Source organism: Mytilus californianus, unplaced genomic scaffold, assembly GCF_021869535.1.
Source record: "Mytilus californianus isolate M0D057914Y unplaced genomic scaffold, xbMytCali1.0.p SCAF_1, whole genome shotgun sequence".
Classification (NCBI taxonomy): domain Eukaryota; kingdom Metazoa; phylum Mollusca; class Bivalvia; order Mytilida; family Mytilidae; genus Mytilus; species Mytilus californianus.
The window spans coordinates 83,506,100-83,529,076 of NW_026262581.1; the positions used below are offsets into that span (position 1 = coordinate 83,506,100).

General features: G+C 31.5%; 1 long non-coding RNA gene across 1 annotated transcript; it reads right to left on the reverse strand.

Moving 5' to 3' along the window:
• Positions 1-3,120: 3,120 nt before the first annotated feature.
• On the reverse strand, positions 3,121-20,961 carry LOC127725100 (uncharacterized). The gene is made up of 6 exons (XR_007992778.1): positions 20,779-20,961; positions 14,499-14,603; positions 11,792-11,893; positions 9,439-9,657; positions 4,770-4,985; positions 3,121-3,797 (listed from the first exon to the last, which is right to left on the reverse strand). It is a non-coding gene; the product is annotated as an uncharacterized LOC127725100 (long non-coding RNA).
• Between the last annotated feature and the right edge of the window lie 2,016 nt (positions 20,962-22,977).

Below are 22,977 nucleotides of genomic sequence, written 5' to 3' on the forward strand. Positions count from 1 at the left end.
AATTAACTTTAAGTGAATGTTTTTCTAAACAATAAGCATACAATTATGACAATAACAGTCACATATCTCTATGAAGAGATTAACTGAGAACAAGTTATCTAAAAATTCCTATAGAAACTGGCAGATGGTACAACATGGCTAGAACCGATTTATATACGTGATGTAATGAATGTGTTGGTGATGAATATTATTATTCATATGTATGTAATAATACTACTATCACTGAACTTCTGAAGAAATATATTCCGAAATAATATATAACATACCCATCTGAACTGAAAATGCAAAAGATGCTGTCATTATGTTACTGTCAGTTATTGCATACTTTATCTATATTTATCAAGAAACCAACTTTGTAATTTGTCCTCATGTTTCACATATTTTGTGTTTGAGTTTAAATAAAGAATTGAATCGAAGATTTAATGAAAGTACATAATCTATATGAAATGTTATTTCGATTATAATACATTAACAAACTAATGCTTTGTATATATCCAAACCCATACATACCGTCAAAAGAAAAGAAACTACAACAGTGAATGCAAATACATGTACATTTACGTTATATGTATATATATATATACATTACGAGTTAATCCCGAAACTTTATACACGTATTTTTAGAAATATTAAAAAGCTAATATATCAAAGCACCAAACCTTTAAAGCGCAAAAGCTTGAAGTTATTATTTCCGTAAAATAAAAAAAGGTAATGGCATTGCACAAGATATACGTTATATAATATGTTAGGTGGACGTTAAGGAAACAACAAACAACTGATACAAATAATCAAAATAAATGTTTGTAGTTATTTCACTCTAAAGTCTAGTTTAAAAACGGTATATATGTACATGTATATATATGTTTGACATCACCATATTAACTAGTTTGCAATTACCTTTACCCTTTATCAATCGGGTGCTTATTGTTTTTTACATGCAGTTTTTACCCTTGAGTCCAATTAAACTAGAATCTTGAGTGAAGTAGCTACAGTTAAATAAAATATAAACAGTTGAATTGAAACGTATACACAGTATGCACAGTTAAAATTGACCTAAGAATAAAACAACTGTAGCTAAACTCAATACGCAGTTCAATGTAAAAAATAAGCAGCACTAACATTTGAAGTGGACCTTTTGGCTTAATTAGAAACATGCAAAAGCAATAAACAGTTGCGTTCAAATGCTAAAGATTGTCTACCCCATGAATAGATTACCTTAGCTGTAATACGCAAAACACGTTGGTTCTCAATGCTCTCAAACTTCGGACTTTCTTGGCCTTTTTAATTGTGTTTGAATCAAACGTCACAGATGAGTATCGTGTAGACAAATTGCGCGTCTGGCGTACAAAATTTCAAGCCTGGTATCTATGATGAGTTTAGTGTAAAGTGTAATTAAAGTTTCAATAGCAGTTTCCGCTGATTTTATCAAGTCCTCATGAAAACATGTTGACTATTTGATTGGTTTCGTAGAAGTTGACACTATGTGATTGATCAAATATAAAGCAGACATTTTTTATGATATTCATATGTTTCTAAAATTTGACATATTCAGCGTATGTTTGAAACAAAAATATTAAAAAGACGTACTTACATTTGCTACAATTACAAATCTGCGTTACCCATCCTGTAACACATCCTTCAGTACAAACACCTGTTTGTATATCCCATTTGTTATTTATACATTTCTGTTCGTCACATCCCCAAACACAGGAACCATTTTCAGGATGACAGTGTTGGCCTATACATATGGATGAACATGATTTGGAACAGTTTGTTCCCCACATACCATTCAGACAACCTACAATAAATGTTTGAAAGGATTGAACTTATAAGTATCCTTATAAAGTATGAAACTCCTTTCGTGAAAACAGCTTAATTCCAGACATAAATGTTATCAAAAGTAAAATATCTGTATAGTCTTTCCTAGATTTCTTTAATTCAAAACATCAAATAAGATTAGAAAAGGAACATGTTTTGATTATTAAGCCAACAATATCAAGAGAAAGATTTGAAGGTTTTTAATTCTCATGTATAGACAATACGAAGATTTGACACATACAACATGAACAATTGTTACGGACATTTGAATTCATAGAAAAACATGCTGACCAAGTCGATCCACCTGATGAAACTCTATATCGAATAAAAATGGATGAGAAAGAGATAGGAATCTATTAAAAGTGGGACCTTTGAGAATATGTTCACCATTTGAATAATTATTATTATATATAAAAGTTGATATTTGGGTTATTTGTAAAATGATTGTATAGTACTAGGTCATACGTATGGTGGCCTAAAGTTATTAAGTTCATTGAAAATCCAGTGCCCTGTCTTAAAGAAAATCAAAATGAGGAAAAGCAGACACATACATTGAAATAGCAATGCTTGGAGTCTATGAAGGCACAGGTCGAATAATATAAAGTGAGAAACCTTCTTCTCTAAAGCTCTGTTCAATTTTTTCAACGACATCGTCTTGAAAAGGAATCCAATTTTCCAACGCTTACAAACAAAAATCATAAGATCGAAGTATAGTGGTCCAACCTTAAGTGAAATAGTTGTGTTCCAATAATTAACATGAATAAGATACAATTCAATTCTATCAATGCACTATCTACACATTTTCCGCTATTTGTATACGAAGAAATATTTAACTAGTCAACTTTAAATGACATTTCTGCTCGTTCCGAATTGTATCCTAATTTAATGATACGGTTTAAAAAAAAAAGAATTATCAAACAACAGCACTGACCCAAGACATTGTAAATATATTACACAAAGAAATTAAGAAAAAATGTCAAGGCATACACACGATCATACTAGTGGAAGTGTATTCGTTAAAATTAATCAGACTTATTTTTTATCGAGCGTAAACAGGATCTGAAGCCCATGTCAACATAACACGAACCAGTAGCAAATATCAATAAAATGTTTACAATAATTTTTTCACTTAGGAAAAAAATTTTAAGGCTTTGAAACACAAACTAATTAGAAGTAGCGTGTATTGATCATTCAACATGTTTATTTAATGACGCTGTTAAAGAATGTTGTCGTTGTTATTACATGTATATCCGACCCTCCCCCTACCCACCTCACCCTAATAAACGTCTTAAGATGTGTGCTACAAGGTATTGATTTATTGTACTATTCTCTTGTTTTAAATTCTGATTGGACACTTGTTTTTTTTATTAGAAAGACGATACAACCCTTAAATTAGAAATCAAAAGATACATGATAGGTACAAATACAGGAGAAAGTATGATAAAGTCTCTTTTTTTACCTCTTTATTTTGAATATGAAAAAGTATTATAAATCTACACAAATCATTCTTCAAATATTCATAAGACTTAATCTGTATTTATGTTTATGAATTTTGTCTTATAGATTGCTAAAACTTCTTACTAAGTATACTACAGCAAACACTACAGCAAACACTGCCAACGTAGCCTTATTTTGAGATCTTGGCATTAATATGAGCAACAGCATTACCCAAAAAGATATTTTGCTACAAAATGCGTTTAACCTAGACGATAATGTGTGAAAATGTTTTTTTGGGATAGAGCTGTTGCTCATATATATTTTGACCAAAAAGTATGTGCGAATGGCCAATTAAAGTCAATACGGAAATTTCGTCAAGTTAACATTACCATTTAGCACTAAAGTGTCCAGATTATAATAACTTGTTCATTTATCAAAAATAAATTGTTATATTTTGAAAGTCTTGAATAAGATTACTAATTCCAGGGGCCAAAACATAGCTCATATCATACCTCCTCCTTCATAGCAAATAAGTTGATAAACTGTAAAGGAAAAAAATCTATTGCAAAATTGATTGATATACTTCACAATTTTTCACAAAAAAAATTAATTGATATCTTTTATCAGTCTGTTTTGTCAAGGTGTTTCATCTAGTTTCGCAAAAGGGTATGCTTTGTTTTTTTATACTTAACGCTTGATATTTCCTGCAAAAGGGCATACGATGCTGTTTAAGTTCAAATATCACATAAACGTCTGATGACAAGAAGGGCTATATTTATATGACTGTTTTTTTTTTGTTTTGACAAATATCAATGAAACCTAGTGAACAAATAAAATACCAAAAAAATTTAAAACATAAAACGGAAGTTCCAAAAAATTATTTAAAGTACAGCAGTTTACACCAATCTCCAACACCCGAATCCTGCGGAAAAAACCAGACATATTAAAAAACTCACACAAACAACAAAGAGACCAATAGTGTACTTATAGCTGTAATTATTGGCTGTCGTTGGTTACTGCCTCTAATATTTGTTTTTCGGGTTTTTTTTTGGCGCATACATGATGCTGTTAATTTTGTCGTTTGAATTGTTTAGCGTTTTGTCATGTCAAATCCTTTGACTGCTTACTTTACGATATATATAGTGTAACTCACTTGTAACGACCGTACGGTGAACTATAGTTGCTTATATCCACGCCCTGATGTTTCTTGTAAACAAATGTCTCATTCAAAATCATACTAAATCCCGTTATGTTTTGTATTGGTGGCTTCGTTCTTTATTCAGGCTTAGTTTTCTTTTGTTTAATCAGTTCTATTATACATTCGTCAATTTGCGATGTATGTGCTGAAAGTATGGTCTTTTCATTAATGTTAAAAGTCAAAATATTTTTGGACACTCGATATACAGATAAACGTAGCTATAACAACCAAACACAACTAAATATTGATGTAAAACATCTTTAAAGACAGTGATGCGCATTGGAAAGAATACAATGCACAGACATACATTACCAACCATTAATGGCAACATAACACAATTCAATCACAGGTCCGGATGCTGTGTCTCCTTTAGTATCATAATATATGACGTATTGTCCAAGTTGATTACATGGAATTGTCTGAGTGAGGTTTGGAAGACCGGGACCAGGATCTTCATAACAGAGATAACCTATAGGTGGAATAGTTGATGTATTGGTCACATATAATTTAAATCCATCCATTCGATAAGCAACTGTAATAGAAAAAAACTGTATTTTGAAGAAAAAAACTGCAGTACTGATATTCTAGTATCGGGATAGCATTTTGAACAAATAATAAACATTGGCATTTCTTATTAATGCTGATATTAATTTCAGTAACCACGCGCTAACATTAGTCATTTTTTACGATAACAATGGATCTGGAGGTACAGACAGCACTGATTTATCTCATATTTAATGTAAACAGGTCATTCGATGGAACCAAAACTACCGATTTGCATTATGTGTACCCGATTTTAAAACAAAAGAGAAATATTGGCTCTTTTAATGTAAACGAACAAAAGTTATATTATCTAGATCTATTTTCAACACCATTGGCATTTTCTGACAATCAACCCTTCTTGAGGCATCACGAGTACAAAAAAAAAATACGCAATCGACCAAGTAACTACTAAAGTCACACAACTCCTACACTCATTAAAATTGATTTGAAGGACACGATCACTTGTTGTATGCATAGTAATGTATATACTAGGAAATTAAACGTAAAAAAACATAAGTAGCTAATCAACAGAAAAATGGGTATCAGATACAGTTATGAATGATAGACAAAGAGTGTACTGGTGCACTTCCTTGTGTCACGTGTAAGACGGATTCCCCATCTTGGTAGTCAGCAATTCTGTGTTGACATGAAATATCATTGATATGGTCATAATTATAAAATAACTGTTTGTCGAGCTTTGAATTTTTCGAAATAATAAGGATTTACTGCCCTAGGAATGAATTACTTTGTTTGTATTTGACAAAACCTTTCGGAATTTTAGGTACTCAATGCTCTTCAACCTCGTACTTTATTTGGCCATTTTAACTTTGTTTTATTTTAGCATCACGCGAGCCTGGCATACACAATTCTAGTCCTGGTATCTATGATGAATTTATTCCCAACCTTCGAGTGAAGCGGGTTATTTATATGGAACACACAATGCATATAATTAATGGACTGATCGATCGCTGACCTTTGTCACAAAGCAACCATCAAACACGTCAAATAAGCTATGGCTTCTAAATCACTTAATATTCATGGATCATTTTCCGATAAGTCAACATTCATTAAGCGATCTGTCAAGTTCCTGTTAAAGTTTTACGCTTAGTGTATAAAGCATTATAAGTGTTTTTTGTGTTGTTGCTAGTACTGATTTGATGAGCCAATCCCCTAGAATATATTTTTTCTGATATTGCGCTTTTACATCACTGAATTACGCCAGCACTGGGATGTGTGCTCTCAGACATGTATAACACCGAAACTTTATTGATGTGGCAGACTCAGACCAGGATACACTTATGTTGTGTTCTTCGCTGTCGCGATAATTTTAGTTTGCGTTTATTGTTATAATGTAACTCATACTATTTGATATCACTGTTTGCTTGGTTCAAATGTTGTCATCTATTAGCCTTTTCCAACTTTTGAAAGTTGCTTATTGTTAACAGGCAGAACAATGAAATGTAGTTCTCCCATATCCTGTTCTGTGGTCTATGGCATAAATTCGTCGTATTAGCGATCATAACCCAACTTTTTATTGTTATCCTTATATGATTTTACTGTTTGCTTTTTTAAACAAAGAATACCAAGATTGCATAATGAACTTTCAACATTGTTGAATTGAAAAAGACAACAAATAAATATACATGTCTTGAAGTTTCCATGCTTTGATGCAATGCAATTTGTGTCCGTCTGTACGTCATTGAATTGAATTATTACAACATTGAAGTAAAAAACTTAAACAGTTTTCAGAGCATCTGATTGGTTTATCACATATCATGGGCTCATGGAATTGTGATTTTATGGTAAAACATGCAAGACAAATTCTAGTGAGCATTATTGCATTCAGTTATACATGTGTTATAGATAATGTATATTTGAAGATTTTTCTTCTCGTAAAATGTGTATAACACACCTAGGGGTGTCAGGATTGTTCAAATAAAAGACCAACCCTATGGAGGTCTTTCATTGGGCATTCTTGCCATACTAAGGTGCGTTTTACGACACGAAAACATTCAAATATGGAATATAATCTGAATAAAATAGTATAACCCCCTCTCAAATAAGTTACGTGGCTGGTATATGTAATTGTAAAAAATCCCGAAATGACACGATGGAACACAAATTTGTAATGTACATGTAACATGGAAAAAGAACTTCCATGCTAGGTCAAAAGTACAATTCCAACACGATGTGAATCAATATGATTGTATAACATACTTTTGTTGTTTTTTTAATAATCCAGCACATACAACGTGATACAATCTGGCTTCTTTACAAAGGAGTTCTGAAATTATGTTCATTCATTAAATGTATCTCACATTGCAGGGAAAAATTGCTTCTGCCTAACACCTTTAGAGACTATTCAGTTGGAAAATTGTTCAGTAAAATCCCAATTGGCAACAACACACGATTACTTTCAAATGAATAAAATGTTTTCACAAACTGAAGTTTGCATTTTAATCAGGAAAAATTATTACCTTACACATGTTACACAGGTCATAATTTCATATAAAAAAGAAGATGTGGTATAGTTGCCAATGAGACAACTCTCCACCAGAGACCAAATGACATAGAAGTTAACAACTATAGGTAACCGTACAGCATTCAACAATTAACAAAATCCATACCGCATAGTCAGCTATAAAAGGCCCAGAAATGACAAATGTAAAACAATTGAGACAAGAAAACTAACATCCGGATTTATGTAAATAAAACAACGAACGAAATACAAATATGATATACAGCAACAAACGATAACCACTGAATTACAGGCTCCAGACTTGGGATAGGCACATACAGAATATGGCGGGGTTAAACATGTTAGCGGGCGCCCAACCCTCCCCCTAACATGGGACAGTGGTGTAACAGTACAACATATTAACAAACTATAAAAATCAGTTCAAAAGGGCGTAACTCATCATATCGATACAAATCAGAAAAAAAAGTAACAAAAAAACACAGACCGGACGTGGCATGGTATTTATACATCCCTACAACAAAAAAGATACTGAGATTACATGCAGCTTGTTCAAAGCCAATAGCAACCCATGAAAAACACATGTATCTAAGACGACATTGCCTTGAAGCACATTTAACTGAAACTTGGTATCATCCGGATAGATTCTTCCAATAATGACTCAAAGGAAATAACCCCATATAGGTATGCCGAAAACAGATTCAGTTGATTCAGATGACTTATTAACATCTGAAAAATGCATTGATACTTTAATTTACTGTAACAATTTTCTCCTGAAAGTTATTTGTTCTTAAATGTGTTACATCGAAGATTGTGGTATAGAAACAAACAATAAAAGCTGCTCATAAAAACACTGTATAAGTAGAACAGTTGATTTCTCCAAGAATATCTAAATATTATAAAAATAATTCTCTATAAATTTGAGGACTCCGATACGCGTTCCCGGATTACCTTCATACAGAAGACTCTATATTAACTTTAAAAGCAGGGGATGTATAAATACACAGAAGAATATCTAACATAATCTAAGAAGAACTGTGATTGTTGAACTAAAAATCTTAGTTTGTCAATAATTTATGAATTTATCAATAGAAAATTTAAGAAATAAATATAATAGATCGTTTAAGTGACAACGTAATAAAATGTATGTGAATATTCATATTATTTAAAAGATATAACGGTTAAGCTTTGTACATACCTCTTAAACACCTTTACGCATAAATTCCTTAATATGGATTTTTAAGACCCGAAGGCCTTAAACATGTTAAACGCATGTGTTGTCCGGCGTAACATAGTTTGAAAGGCTTGTGCAATTTCTTCGATTTCAATTTCAAGGGATAACCATTGTTTTTATCTCTAATTTTGACGCAATTACCACAAAAGTGGCCCCATTTAAAAAGCATTAATCTCATTCGAGTAGAAAGAAAATGTTTGATGTCATAAGCCTTCGTCATTGCCGTTACCCAGGAAAATAGCGATAACAGATTAGCAATGATCCATCATACTCGAGGATGTTTCTCGTTAGAAGATCCATCGATAATCTGTAATTAAACCTTTAAGGGATTTTGTGTCCTCAATGCTCTTCAACTTCGTACTTAAGTTGGCCTTTTTAACTTTTTTTTTGTTCGAGCGTTACTGATGAGTGTTGTGTAGACGAAATGCACGTCTGGTGTACACAATTTAAATCCTGGTTTCTATGATGAGGTTATTTACATATTTTATTTATAATTATTTATACCATTTGTATTATGCTGTTAGTTATAAGACATTATTATCATTGTTAATTACGTTTTAAATTCTGCCTATCCCGAAGTCAGAGCTAAAACAAAACATTGGATAATGCTATCATGTGTATTTTTATTACTTTTCTGACTCCTCATTATAAAATTGAACACTTTGTACTTCGGTAAGTCAATCAAAAAGGCCATTTATAGAAGTCATAGTATATAAAATTATGTATACGTACAATTTTCTCTGTAGTAAATAGTTATATCTGTGATAAATGCAGTTCCGAGAGATAATTGAAACATCCACCATGCTTTTGGTCCACTATTTACGTTTGTGGTTGAGCATATATCCAAAGTAAAATTATTAGATATAGGTGGCAATAATGCATATCGTGGATGACTTAAACTTCCACCAAACACAGAACTTTGATTAGCTGTGCCATATGGTGTAAGGTTATCTGTAAAATAAGTATCAATATTAGTGGTTTTGATAGAACCTATGTGTGACTATCATATCCTTGCAGACTAATTTTTTAGAATGTAAAACTATACGTATTCAAACAGAATGTGGTTGTTATTTATATTTTGAATGACCGGAAATTCGTTTTCTTAATCAATTCTAAGTTTTATTGTCGCGATTCAGATGCTGACCAAATTTTGTAGAATCCAAAAAACATTAGCCTTAGAATGTAGAATGCTGCATCGTAGTTAAACTTCTATGGCACTAGGAGTACATTGTTAAAGCCTCAATCATACCGCATCTTCTTCTTTCTATATCACGTGTAAATTTCATGAAATACAAATGGTATTACAACATCGTTCTGTGTAAAGTCTCTGTAAGAGTCTCCTTAATATTTGCTATTTTTGATGATTGTGTTATTCTATATGTATCAAAATGTTGGTGTAATGCTTGTTTTACATCTGCAGTTGCACAATGTCTTAAGTCACGTCCAAATTATCTGTAATTTAAGATAGTGTAAGGAATAAACGGTCTGAGAAAGCCATAATCTACAAACTTTATGAAAATTCAATAAGTATGAAAAATTCGCTCTTATGGTCTAACATAAGTAACATACACTAAGAGTTTCTCTAGTACACACCATGCATGCAACTAATGTCAAATCAAAGTTGTCGATTCAGTATGTTCAATTACACGTGTTATTCAAATTAAACCTATATTGAAAGCTGTCTTGCAACTTTTCTTAGCTAACTAAGGTTCATAAATGCCATTATACTTAAAAAGAGCACAAATTGTGATTAAGTGAGACGGACGCTACATAATGAAAATTTATTTAATGAGTTTGAAGATTTTGGAAGTAACGTTTATTAACAGTATGTCACAATAGTCATAACATTAGCAGATTAGAATATAAGCATTGATACTGTATTGTCAACAATTCGTAGTGGCAAATAATCTCACTGTGTATGGCATTTTCCGAGAACATTATGACAGTTAGGCTCAAAAGGTACGTTACAATATGTCAAAAGGCTTTAAATCCCATAATTTTGACATAATTTATCGAATCAAGAAAACAATTTTAAATTTGTCGTGATACTGTGCTACAGTATTCCTTAAATCGTCAAAGTCCTGTCACCCACGGAAACACTGTTAAAATCAAATGATGGAACAGTATTTTGAATTTAATACGTGGATAGATATATCTACTTAGAATCGGAGTTTTATTAGCTACGATCTTAGAGAGACCTGTTCACAAGGTTTGATTATTGATCAATAGGCCAAACATGGTCAAAGTAAATTTAACTCTTGCTTACAATGGAATATCGAAAAGGCGACATAGTATGATCAACTTGAGCAACTTACAAATCATCAAAACGATTGGCTATATGTAAATGATCAGACAGACAATATGACGCTACATATCTTTAACTATATCGCCAGGAATGATTGTTTTACAATATGTATGTAGATCCCTTGACAACATGAAAAGGTTTTTTTAATCTGTAAACTTTAGTCCATAAAACTCAATACAATAATTACGGCGTCTGCAAATAGCTTAGTTAACCAAATCTGCAGTAAACTACGACAGGACATCATGTACATGAATATAGCAGACAGATATAACGTAAAAGAATGATGCTAGTTTGCTTTTCGTAGAAAATCCTGGGGTAATAAAAAAAAAGTAAGGAAAGATACAGTTGTATTCGGATGCGATGTTCACTCGGCAGGACTCTGTAATTATAGAAGGCCATTTATGAATTTGTTATACACCATGAAGTAAATGGTGTGTATATTAACGATGGCTGTGACTGCTTCTAAGCCGATAGACAAATTTGAAAATATATATTTCACTTATTCATACGCAAAGCTGTGAGAAGCACTTGATAAAGTACCAGTAAAATCAACGGGACTATCGTGATCATGGGCTGTTGCTGATGATTAACGTTGTCGTATCGAGTTGTCTTCCGTCGTACATGTACATTTACGCAATTGCCATCCGCTTTAATGAACTATGGTTGCAATGAATAATTGTCTAATCGGTAATCATACTACATTTCCTTTATTTATATATATTTATCATCATATAGAAATTTTAAAAATGTTGAAACCAAACATTAAATACATTAACTTACGTTGGGCCCTTACTGTCAACTGGATAGCTGTGTGAATTAGTAACACTAATAACATTTGTAGTGTTGTTATATAGAACAGGTATAGTCAGAATTAATATTTGGCTAAAATATAAAAAAAAAGATAATTAATCATGTAATAAATTATATTAAGTAAATAATAACGATGAAAGTAAAGGTGAAAGAGGGGGAGTTGGGGTGGGGCGGGGTGGGGGGTGTGGGGATAGGGGTGGGGGTGTTGCTTGCTACATCTACGTTGTCTTTAAAAGTTGTTAAAGATAACAGTGAGTGCATTACACGTATGAAGCTACAACATAATGTATACATTGAAAAGTAAAAATCTTAAAATGGTATAGTAAATGCAATTGAGCATAAAATAACAATATCATGCTTGATAAGTACCAGTAGTATAATCTGTTAAACTAATGCATTTATCCCCTTCTAACTTGGAAACTGTAACAGTGATGCATTGATGCACATATTTGTTTTAAACTCTCAGTGTTTCCGGAAATGATGTAAGCAACAATAAACAGTTCTTGTAACGTAAACTATAACGATAGAAAAGCTTCTCGAACTATGCACTAAAGCAAACAAAACGTTGTACAAATATTTTTTGAAACGCATATGTACGTATGCTAGAAGTTTACAACAAACGGGATAATGTTCATAAACCGTAAGCAATACGACAAACGATATTTCATAAGTTATTCAGCATGTATCTACCGATTATGCTTCAGTAAAGCAATTGTTTCAGCTTTTATATTGTCATGTATTGGGAATGATCTGTTCGTTGTTCACTTATAACCGATATCACAATTGGATTATGTGTTGACAATTTTTGCTTCTACCAATTTTGTATATTTTAATTGTGCAATGAAAAAAAGTATGAAGGTTAACAGAATTTTAGATAGATTGAAAAGATACTTGACTATTAAAAGATTCAGTATGTTTATGACTTAATCATATATAAATTAGTAAAATCAAATGGTAAAATCATAAACAATGATAACTACATGAGGTGTTGAAAAACAAACAGACAATTGCATTTTCTCGAATATCAAAAAATGACAATAATGACCCCCTTTTGTGTATATTTTTTTCGGACTAAAAAAAAACCGATGCAGTCAAATAGGGAGTAATGTTTGTGTCCAGAAGATAATAATACGTCTTACACTTTGAATAAAAATTATGAACACGATTTTTCATGACGTTACGAATCCAGTCATGATATGTATGATTTCAAATGCACTTCTGGATCCTCAATTTAGATAAGTTTTTTAAATCCAAACAACCTTTTCATTTATGTGAAAAAAAGGAAATCTTTTGTCTTGTTCTCTTTTTTTTTATTGATTGCTTAAGAAAAAGTAATAAGTTTACATATGTTCGACCAGAAAGGTAATTTATACGTCAATTTAACAGTAATAAACAAAACAAATGACCAAACGATATTTAGAAACATATATCCATATCTGATTTGAATGAACTGTTCTTGTGATTTTTAATGTTCGTAATTTATATATATTTTCTACTTTTTATGGTGATTTTAAAACGCAAGAGACAAAGAAGGATAGCAATAAAACTAAAAAAATAATACAGGTTTTTTTAAGTATATCTTCCCTACAATGAGTTTGGTGTTAATTGCCACTACGCGAAGATTTAGAATAGATAAAATCTCCATTAAATAGGTATACCATTTTTGCTGCATGTAATCGTTGTGTGGTGTATTGAATCAGACATTTATATGAATGTGTCTATTCTGCAATAGGTTCAGGAACAACGAAATTACTTTGGTATGCTTATGATACTTGTCCTAGGTAATAAATAACAACTTTCCCTTTTTGTAGTTTTGTAGTTTTAAAACAAAGGTTATGTATCAGTTTTTAACTGTCTGAATACAAATCGTCACACTAACAGAAAGTAAACCTAAAAGAATTAACAAAAATACCAAACTCAAAGGTAACTTCAAAAGGAGGGAAGTCCATAAAAACTGACGAATTAAACGTAAAACTATATCAATCAACGAAAAGAATTGAAAACAGCTGTCATATACCTAACTTGGTACAGATATTTTTCGGAGAAAATGGTTGATAAAATCCGGTGTTATAGCTAGCTCAACCTTCCTTATGTATGACATTTGTTTATAATTATGTTATATTGATAATACTGGGTGAGCTACCACAAGAGACATAAATGGTCAATGTGACACTACTAGGGATCCAACAGCCAAAACTGTGTAAAGATACATCACAGACATACAGTACAATTGCCTAAACAATTCAAACAAACATACACATTAATCTGTCAAAGACGCCAATAAAAACGTTTCTGTTGTTAAATATAGTCTTAATGCTACAATTATAGTAAATTCATTTTTCTTATAAACAAGTTCATGGTATGACAAATTATGTGCACACATAAGTATATCCAACACCATCAAAGGTAAACATTGCTAAACTTTTGTCTTTTGTAATAAAACAAAAACCGTAGAAATCTCGCAATAAAAATTGATAAAATTGATACAAAACAAATTCCTGTGTGTATTTCGATTCACGTAAAGACAAACGCATTTCATTTATTTATTTTGATTTTACCGAAAGAAAAACATGAAAACAGGTTTATCTGTTTGAATATACTTTATGTTGATATAAGTTTACTGCAGATCGTAACAAAATAATAATTATTTATTCGGTATATAAAGATACAAACATACCTTCTATCGGATACTTGATCATATTGTAAAAAACCCACACCTGATATACCCCATCAAGTGCTTCTCTTCAATTGAAATATCATAAATATGGTTGAAAATTTATGTCTGAAATTTAAAAAAACGTACATTGTATTGATATAATTTCTAGCTCAAAAAGACCAATTATATTATCATAATACAATGTTAACGTATGATTTGTGTTTGGTAAAAAAAACATTTCCTTATATGAAATACTTAGTTTAACTTATCTTTATTCAAACAAAACATATCGTATTTGTCAGATCAATAATGGTTTATGTTGATAAACATTACTTTAGATAAATATAATACAGACAGCAATGAGTGTCTTTATCTATATTTGGATATTTCAGTTTCACATGGAAAACTCTATACACAAATTTACGACAAATGAGACGATTTTTCGATCCCGATTGTTAATTTTTCTTTTTAGACAGTGATGTTCATTTGGCGCCTTCTTATGGTGTGTATAATTCACAACTTGTTCGGGTTTGTGTATTCGCGTTTTAGATTAAACTGAATGTGTTTATGCATTACTGATACATTATTAAGTAAGGGATTTCGTATAAAATCCTTTAACAAATTCGTTCATAGATTCAAAGATTTGGTTAAAGAGTTTGGCTGTACCAGTAAAGTTCATACCAGTACGGGATATTACATCTTCATTTTTACGGTGATGGTGTTTATAAAGCCCGTAAATTTAGAAACGATCTATGTAAACTAAATGATTCTTTAAATAAACCTATTCATAAAGGTTATAATTTTAACACAGTAGTAAAATCTTTAAATATTGTATTTATTGATTTTACTTTTTTCGGGGAGAAAGTCGTTTGTGGTTTGAATTCTACATTTTCGGTACATTTCACATATGTCTTATTTGTCAGTATAGTCGAGTAACTCGTGGTTCGTCTACAGTGTTTTTGATTTATGTTGTTTGTTTTCAAGTGTGTTTACTATTTGGTCTTACATGATCTTGCTTTATATTACAGTTATTTTATTTCTATTTTCTATGTGCATGTAAAAGTTAAGATAATAAATCAACTATTTCATTTTATATCATTTTAAGTTTAAAGCAACTATATGCTCAGGATTTTTTTGTTTATACACATTTTTGATTTAGAAGAAAAACCGACATGGTTAGAAAATACAAATAATTACACCATTACAAACACAATTCCATTTTAATATTCTTGTCATGGTTAAAAAGTACATAAAATAACACCATTACAAACTCAATCCCAATTTAGTATTCTTGTACGTGTCTATAGATAAACAAATATATTTTATTTTTAGAAATTAACCTGTGATAATATAAACGTCACAAAAAATACGTCACTTTTTTGTGGCGTTGATTCATTCATGTGACGCGCAATTTATACTTCGTTTATGGTGTCCTGGTGTGATGTCGTAAATTCATGGGAGGTGTCCGTTGTTTGTCTGCGGTTTACATGTTGTAATGTACTATCATATTATTTAATATTGTATTTCTCTGTGCTGAGTGTTCTTGCGTTTGTTTGTACTGTATTCCTGTCACATAGTGTTATCATTTTAGCGATATTTTTTAACTTTGCCATATTAGCGGGAGGTTTGGTTAGCCATAAAACCAGGTTCAACCCACATTTTTTTCTTAAAATGTCCCGTACCAAGTCAGGAATATGGCAGTTGTTATCAAATAGTCCGTTTCGATGTATGTTGGCGTTTGTTTTTGTTGCATTTTAGTGTTTCTGTTGTTCCGTTGTGTTCCTCTTATAGTTGATGTGTTTCCCTCGGTTTTAGTTTGTAACCCGGATTTGTTTTCACTAAATCGATTTATGACTATTGAACAGCGGTATACTACTGTTGCCTTTGTTTATCCATAAGTTGTAATTGGCTTTGAACTGGCTTTCAGAAACTGCGAATGCTCTTATTTCGGTTTTCTGTTTCTTTTGTTTTATGTTAGATGTGTTTGAGCCTCGTACCGACCTTTTAAATCCTGCTGATTGCTACTGATTTTTACAGCTTGTTCTTATGTTGTGCTGTTACATCATTGTCCCAAGTTAGGGGATGGTTGAGCGTTCACAAAAGTTATAACCCCACCACATTCTTTATGTGCCTGTCTCTAGTCATGAGACTGAAGTTCAGAAGTTGTCGTTAAGGAATAAAATTGAGAATGAAAACGGGGAATGTGTCAATGAAACAACAACCCAAATGCCTGTCATATTGGTTTTACTTAAGTTATTTTGTTATAAAGTAGGCCGTTTGTTTTCTCGTTTGAATTATTTCAACTTTTTAATTTCGGGGCCTTTTATAGCCGACTATACGGTATGGGATTTATCATGTTCTATTACTTATGGTACTCAAATTAAACCTACTATGATAGCTGTCGGGCACATTTTTGCAACGACCTAGTGCTAAAAAAGGTCATTATACTTGAAATAACACACATTTTGATTAAATAAGACGAACACCACACAATGAAACCAGCTTGAATAATTATGAAAGGTTTTGAACGGACGGGCTCACGGAAGTTATATAAAAAAGAAGATGTGGTATGATTGCCAATGAGACAACTCTTCACAAGAAACCGAATGACATAGAAATTAACAACTATAGGTCCCCGTACGGCCTTCAACAATGAGCAAAGCCCATACCGCATAGTCAGCTTTAAAAGGCCCCGAAATGACAAAAGTAAAACAATTTAAACGAGAAAACCTACGGCCTAATTTGTGTACAAAAAAAAATTAACGAAAAACAAATATGTTACAAAAATGTACACATCAACAAACGACAACCACTGAACTACAGGCTCCTGACTTGGGACAGGCACATACATATAGAATGCGGCGGGATTAAACATGTTAGCGGGGTCCCAACCCTCCCCTTAACCTGGGGAAGTGGTACGATATAACATAAGAACGAACTTTAAAAATAATTTGAAAAAGGCTTAACTCATCAGATTGATACAGATAGAAATACATCTAACAAAAACACAGAGTGGAAGTGGCCGGGTACTTGTACATCCCAACAACAAAAAGACACTAAGTACATATCTGAGAGTACTCGCAGTTACTGACAGCTAGTTCAAAGCCAATAACAACTAATAAAAAATCATGCATCTAGGACTAAATTATCAATCATTACACATCCAACATCCAATGGATTTAGTGTGAAGACGTCATAAACAGTCAGAGAAAAATATGACCTTGTGCAATGTCAAAATACAGGTACAGACAGATTGTAGATCCATGAATGTGCATATGTATATAACAATAATATTTAGTTTGCTTTTAATTTACTGATAACAAAATCAATATTAATACCAATAAAAACAATATTCAAATATCTAATTACAGTGTTGAATTGGTAACCTTTTAGAATAAGTTTATTTAAAGGATCGATAAGATTACAAGGGTTGTTTCTAAATTTCCGGGCACGGTAAAAGAACGTAAATAAAATTGAGAATGGAAATGGGGAATGTGTCAAAGAGACAACAACCCGATCATAGAGCAGACAACAGCAGAAGGCCACCAATGGATCTTCAATGCAGCGAGAAACTCCCGCACCCGGAGGCGTCCTTCAGCTGGCCCCTACACAAATATGTATACTAGTTCAGTGATAATGGACGTCATACTAAACTCCAAATTATACACAAGAAATAAAATTAAAAATGATATAAGACTAACAAAGGCCAGAGGCTCCTGACTTTGGACAGGCGCAAAAATGCGGCGGGGTTAAACATGTTTTTTGAGATCTCAACCCTCCCCTATATGTGTATATTTACGCCAAATGTATTTTATTTTGGTTGTCGAAATTGAAATTAGTAATTATTCAGTAATTCAAAGTGATCCTATATCTGGGAAAAAATTAAATATTAAAAAATACTCAAATTTTCTCAATAAAATTTAACTTGAAGATTAAAAAATAGCATTTGGAAGAATTATATTTACTTTATTGCTAGATTATCCCAAAAGAAGTTAAATTGTTCTTGTTGTATATCAATTTCATTCCTTAAAATTGATACAATTATTGAAAATGGAAATTGAATTTTTACTGAAAATTTTTTTTTTTCTATTTTACATACAAATGCAAACAATGCACATTTATAAGATAAACATTACATTACCTCTTTTAGTTTTCAACTCAAAAACAAAACGGATACTCCTAAGTGAAGGAGTTTTTCAATTTGAAATGTCTAGATAAACATAAAAAATAGTTTATCATGGTGGAATTTTTATTTTTCGAAAATTTTGTAAGAAATGAAAATGCTCCAGTGTGGAACATTTTTCAATTTTTAAAATCGTTTGACAAAAAGAATAATGCTCTTTCAGTTTTGACAAAACTATTGGAAAATGGTTAATTAACTTATTTTTTTTCTTCATTGTTAACAATTTATAAAGTGCATTATAAGTATGTAGCTACGACATAATGCTTACACTGAAAAGTAAAAATCTCAAAATTGTATAGCAAAGACAATTGAGCAAAAACTAACAATATAATGCTTGACAAGTACCAATAGTTTGGTCTATTGTATCATGTTAAACTAATGGATTTAACGCCTTCTAACTTAAAAACTCTAACAGTGATGCATTGATGCACATATGTTTTTATCAAAATCAGTATTTACTGAAATAGTTTATCAAAAATGAATAATTCTTGTCACGTAAAATATAACGATAGTGACGCTTCTCGATCTATGCACTTAAGCAGACGAAAAAATGTTCAAATATTGTTTGAAACACATGTGTACGAATGTTAGCAGTTTACAACAAACAAGATGATATTTCATTAACCATTAACAATACGGCAAACGATATATATTATTCCTTGTGGTGTATTGGGAATATTATTTTCGTCTTCCAACTATAACACAACGTAGTACATATTGAAACCAAATTAGTTCCTTCGCATGGTGTAACTGTCAAATATGCAGAATTTTTTTTTCAAATTATAGTTGAATTACTGGTGATCATTGTAAAATACTTTTTTTATTTATGGTTTTGAATAATAAAAAAATATGTGTGCAATTTAAAAAGGAGGGTGCGTTTCGTCTGTTTCTCAGATCGGAAGTACCTGTTGGGGTACTTCCGAATTTAAAGGAACCGATACTCTATTATATGTAACTAAAGGTACTTTTTCAGTACATGACACCATAAGGTGTTGCTTTGACATGCAATGACTGTCACTTTATTTAAATTTCAGACAAAAGTGCTGTAATTGCTTAAAATTCAACATAGAAAGCAATGCGGCAATGAACAAGAAATCAAATTGAAGTACTAGGCACAGTGATACATATTTTGAAATAAAAACGGATTAAACTATTATTATTATTATTACTATGACTTTCAAAACTTCACACAGAACAATAGGAGAATAAAAATGAAATCGCTGTGTGATGTATTGAATCAGGCAATAATATGAATGTGGCTATTCTGCCATAGTTTAAGGAATAACAAAATTACATGCAAATGCTTATGATAATTGTTCTAGGTTATGAGCAAAAACTTAAACGGAACCAATCTTTAAAAAAAGGATTGACAAAAATACCGAATTCCAAAGTAAATTAAAAAAGAGGGAATTCCATAAAGTCTGGCAAATCAAACGTTAGCATATATCAATTAACAAAACTATTTGCAACACCTGTCGTATTCTTGACTTGGTACAGATATTTTCCAACGAAAAAAGGTCATTAAAACCGGGTATTGTACATGTAGCCAGCTAAACCTCCCTCTAGTAAAACAATTGTTTATAGTTGTGTTCTATTGACAAAACTGTGTGAGCAATTCTAACAGACGTAATTTGTTAACGTGACAATGCTTGGGATCCAGCATCAAAAACTGTTTTAACATACATGACAGACAAACAACATAACTGTCTAAATATTTCAAACAAACATACAAATTAATCTGACTAATGTTTTTGTTGTTAAAATATAGTCTTAAAATTTACAGCTTAATTTTAGTGAATTCATTTTCCTAATAAACAAGTTCATGGTATGTCAAACATATACAAACACATAAGTATATTCAACACCACCAAAGGTGAACATAATACGTTTGTAATAAAAACAACATATAAATCTTGCACTGAAAATTGATAAAATTGATACAAAAAATATAAGGTGTGGCATGCGATTCACGTAAACACCAAAACATTTCGTTCATTTATTTTGATTTTACAATAAACAAAGATTATCTATTGGAGTATATTTCATGTTGATATCAGTTTCCTGTATACCGTAACAAATAATAATTAGTTTTAAGGTATATAAAGAAAGCAAACATACCTTCAATCGGATAAGTTATCATAATGTAAAAAAAAACCACACTTGTTGGATAGGTCCCAAGTTATCTACACCATTTCAAACAAGGACACAGTTTCACCTATTTCAGTCAGGCATACACTTGTAATTTAATATTGTATTGTAAACATATGATAGTTACGTTTTAAATAGAAGGATCACACTACAATAAACGTTTCGTAAAGTTCACAAACATATAATTAGATCTGCATATAACAATACTTTTATATAATTTTAAAGACACACATGGTTAGAATAGATTTTTTATGAGACGAAAGACCCCGTCCTGTCCTTCTCCTCAATTAAACGAATCATGAAATTAATATGGTTCAAAATATATGTCTTAAATTACAAACCATGCATTGTAGTGATATAATTTAGCTCAAACAGACCTTTTATATTTACATAAACTAATACTAATGTTTGATTTTTGTAAGGTAAAAAAAACATTTCCTTATTTGAAATACTTGATAATCCTGATTCAAACCAAATATTCTCTTTAGCAGATCGATAATGGTTTGTGTTGATAAAATTTACTTTAATAAAATGTTATAAAGACTACACTTAGTGTTTTTTTTTCTATATTTTTGATATTTCAGTGTCATACAGGAAACTATTGCAAATTTTATTTACAAGAGACGATTTTTCGTCCCCGATTGTTATTTTTTTTTTTTTTGGACAGTGATGTTCCTTTGATGCTTTCTTACGGTGTGTATATTTCATAAATTGTCAATAACACTTATCTGCGAAATGTGTTATCTAAAGGTCCGAAATATCGTGAGCCTAAATCCATCAATTGAAAACTTAACTTAATACTGATGGATTCATTCTAGGATAATGCAAGGCAATTGGCTTAATGCGAGAAAGAAGACGTAGATACTCTGTCCGAATGGATTAAGGCTGTTAGGTCGTTAATACATCAGAATTAAGAAACTGAATGGGTCTATTAATGCTCATGCTACGACAATCTTTAAAGACCCAAATGTTGCAAAACACTTGTCCTACCTCCATGACAACAAATCCCCAAACAACATCGTTTTTGTGTGTAAATCACATTACATAAACTGCTTAGGTATTGACAATTCACTTGGAAACTCAACATATACCCCCACGACACTTACTCAAGACGAAATCCTGAATAATCATAGGTCTGTTCTATGTTCCTTTTGAATTTCGACCAAAGATGAAGAACTGGATCTTCCATCACTGTATTGGATACCTAAACTACATAAGTCTCCTTAAAAACAACGGTATATTGCTGGGTCTTCCAAGTGCTCCACGAAACCTCTTTCTAAATTATTAACATCAATTTTATCAACAATCAAAGCCGGGCTTCAAAGTTATTGTGAAACTACCTCTTCTAGAGGTGGCGTGAATCATGAATGATAAGAGAAAGTATTCAAGAATGAAACTATAAGTTAAACAGAAAAAAAGAGGTGGATGCCTTTTGTACAACCTTGTAATAGTAAGTGCTTTTACTTCAAGTAATAAAACAACTGAAGAAAACAGATACTAAATAACTATATTCATTTACAAATTTTAATGTTTTTAGAAATGTAAAAATTAACATAGAAATGTGAGACAGAAAAACAATCAAAGGCGTAGTATCACAAAGCAAGAAACAAACAATTGAGCGACAGGAAAACCACAGAGAGTCAAATTGTAAACAAGCATATCATTGCCACTACCCTGCTTAAAGCCTCTTCCGAACATTTGAAAGTCCCGACTATGTACTGGTTACTTAAATTACATAAACAACCATTTAAATTCTGTTTCATCTCCGTATCCAGTAAGTGTTCTACTACTAGTCTATCAGTGCTTCTTTCTACCTCCCTTACTACTATCAAGGAACTTTTTATTAACTTTTGTAATAAAGCTTATGAAAATAATGGTATTAGTTGTTTTTTGGAGTGTTAACAATTCCTTAGAGGTTTTAGATGAAATACGTGCTTTTGAGGGTCCTTTTTATTCTGTTGACATTTATTTTTCTACTCTCTACACTACACTTCCACACAATCTTATTTGCAAACTTATTTGTTGTAACTCGTTTAAAGACTTTTTCTGTAACGAAAAAGGAAAGTATGCTAGATACACTCACTGGAAATGTAAAGATATGATTGAAGCTTTAAATTTTCTCCTGGACAACATATATGTACGTTTCGGCGATAAAGTGTATCAACAGGT